The following is a 3,440-nucleotide window of genomic DNA, read 5'->3' as shown; positions in this document are numbered from 1 at the left end:
AACTTCCTGGTGTATGTACAGTAGCCGACGGGAGTCAAACGTTTCCCTGCGCGTTTCTTATTTCTGAAACACCTCACTTTTATAATTTACGGCTTACTCAATGATTAATCAGAGTAATGTATGAGAAGGGAGGGGTGGTGCAAAAAGGAGGAGGCATTTCAGATATTTTCCTAAAGCCTTGGGGAGTGGCATACAACTTTAAACGGCTGAATTAAGCATTATTAGTATTTTAGTGCAGATTTTTAAAGGAAACATGCTTTCCAAACCTGCACGTTTTCTTTAAAAAGGTCTCTGTCCACATTATGTGGATTCTATGTCTCATTAAAATGTTGCCAAAAAAGAAGCGTTTGTACTAACTAACCAGCATGTATGACAAGAGACAAAAATCAAGGATTTTTTCAACTCTAGGATTTAATCTGCAACTTTTGCCTTTCAAACATCAACGAGGCTAATTTATGATGACAAGGGTCATGCATTTTCTGCAAGACTCAAGGAGGCTCAAGAAAAAATATTTGTAGCTTCATTCAGGGTAAAAAACTATCAACAAAAAAGACAGTCCCTTAGTGATGTAATTTAAATATATTTATACAATATATATAATAACATGTCATTTTAACATGCTGTTAATTATTGGATGTTTATTATAAATAGCATATCAGTCATTTTTATTTGTTCATTCAGTTGTTGTTTTTTTCAGTACCGCTGTGTGGCTGTCTTACTGCCAGACATATGCAGGATAACTACAGTACAGCTGCTGGCCTGCGGGGGTCACTGTATCCTACAAACCCATCCTGTGTTGTACACAGGATGGGTTTGTAGGTACACACAATGTATTGCACAAGGTATTGCACCCAACAGCAAAGGCAGCAGGATTATCATTAAATGAGTTTATAATCATCATTTAATAAGACTTTGTTTCAACATCTCACCCTCTCAAATAAATTACGGCCCTAATATAAAGGTCAATGAGGTCAATGACTAAAACATATGGACAACTTGCAGACTGCATCTTAATATAACCAAATAAAGACAATCAGGAATTGGGGCTGTGATTGCGTGTCCTCTACTCCTCTTCGAACAGACACTCATCATGTGCATTAACGCATTTATGGTGGGCAGGACAGCTGCTCCCAAGACAAGTAATATATGCAAATTGCTGTTTTTATGCAGTCATACATGTGTGGCGCGTCAAAGAGTGCCGGTTTGCGTCATTCTGGGACTGTGACATCCATACTAATGAACTCTGCATCATTCACGCAGACTTTCGCACGGCACTTGTTGTGAATTGGGCCTGCAGTTTGGCTGTGCTCCACGTCTGTAATCATCTCACACATTCCAGACACCAGGGAGGCATCAGATAATAAAGCTTAATGGTTTTAGGAAAAGATTCAAGTTTTAGGAAACAACACACCGACATCATCAGGAAGGGAATATGAGACTTAATTTTTGTTTTCATTCAGAATCCTGAGAGCAGGAGCTGTAAAGATGGATTTTTAAAAAATATATATATTTCATATTCGTAATAGAGAGTAAAAAGCCAGACTGCCCTGACTATTTATCCATTAAATAGCGTCTAGACAAAGCGAAACCTCAACAATAAAGCCTGTTTAGATACCGGGTGACTGGTGACTGGAGCCATGTAGGGAATTCATTGCAGTAATTAAAAAGCCCGGCTGGACCGAAATGATGAATGTCAGGTATTGACTCACCGTTGTTTGTGTATGTGTGCATGTTTGCGCGTGTGTTGTTTTTGTTTCAGGGTATCGAGGGTTGATTAAAGCTAATGACGCAAGGCCTTCTCTGCCTCTTGCTTCTGTTCCAGCTCCACATAATTAGGATTGAGAGGCGGACGGTCTAATCAGACAACTGTGGCTTCTCTCTACAGTTTGTGAATGCCATTCAAACAGCCGTCCCTCGGCCCTTGACTTCTATGTGGCCTGTCAGTCTTAACGGCGATGGACAAAACACATGGGTCTTTGGCTGGTGGCCTTCAGTGGGAAATCAAAGACAACTCGTTCCATCAGAGATTTAGACTTAATAACAAGATTTGCCACAGTAACAGAGTTTCTGTTAAAAAAACAGAAACTGATGATGCATGATGTCCTTTACTGCTGGACTAAAGGTTGGTGTTTGTCATTTGTCCCCTGGATTACCAGTGCAGGGTTCAGGGCTTTACACATCTCTGATTGTTGACAAAGCTCTAAATCAAACCCACAGAATCCAGCAGTGATTGAACCCTGAGGTTGTCAGATATGACGTGCAATGCTTTTATATGATTGCTTTTTTTTTTTCAAATACACATTCCCTCGATTTTCTTGCACATTCTGATGAAGAAAAAAAATCAGTAATATTCCAACAATATCTCTGTAGGGATTTGCAGGGCATCTGCTGTCCTGTTGTATTTACAGTGACCTTTAATCAGTAGTATTATTTCAGTCATCTCTAGTATCATTGTAATCACTTAAAGGTCCAATGTGTAGGATTTAGAGAGATATATTGGTAGAAATATAATATGTTATAATAAGTATATTTTATTTGAAAATAAGAATTGTTATGTTTTCAATACCATAGAATGAGCTGTTTATATCTACATAGGGAGCAGGTCCTTGTCCATGAAGTCCACTATGTTGCACCGCCATGTTTTTCTGGTAGCCCAAAAGGGACAAACCAAACACTTGCTCCAGATGGGTCAACTCATGTCTTTGCATAGAAAAAAAAATCTGTTTTTTGTTTTTTATTTAAAGAGGAGGAGACCTCCTTGGACAATTGGACTCCCATTTGAGGTTGTAGGAGTAAACATTTAAGCACACATTAGCAGGCGCTAGGCTAGTGGTCTGAATCTAACAAACCAAAATACGTTGGAGAAATGTTGATTTTTAATGTGAAACTGCTTTAATCAGTGTTTTTACAGGTTTAAATCACCATGTCCATTTGTTTCAGAGACGGAGACCTCTGTGGATAATTCCGCTCCCAGTAAAAATTTCCTGAACATAGGTGATCGTTGCAGACAGGCCAAATAGCATTCGAGGCACTCATCACAGACAGGTCAAACAGTGTCGGATAAACACTGATTTGTCACGTGACCTTCATTTTTCAGTGTTTTTTTTTTTATCAGTTTAAATCAGCTGGTATATTTATTTTTGAGAGAAAGAGAACTCTGTGGATAATTCGGCTCCCGGTAAAAACCTCCTGAACAGTGAATACTGAAAGAATTCTAACCACAAAATTTCAGCTGGTTGCACTCTCCAGTCTGCACCGCTAGATGTCACTAAATCATCCCAATTCTTACACACTGGACATTTAAATACTGCTTTTATATCTCCTACAGTTCTCTTATTATGTTAGAGGGATGAAGTTTCTGTTTGTCTGGGATTGACATAATGTTAGTGTGTCCTTTAGCCCCCACAGAACAAGAAGAGAATGTTCTTTAAAGCTGGCTT

The sequence above is a fragment of the Plectropomus leopardus genome, chromosome 7 (assembly GCF_008729295.1).
Source record: "Plectropomus leopardus isolate mb chromosome 7, YSFRI_Pleo_2.0, whole genome shotgun sequence".
NCBI lineage: Eukaryota > Metazoa > Chordata > Actinopteri > Perciformes > Serranidae > Plectropomus > Plectropomus leopardus.
This window is presented reverse-complemented; position numbering follows the sequence as displayed.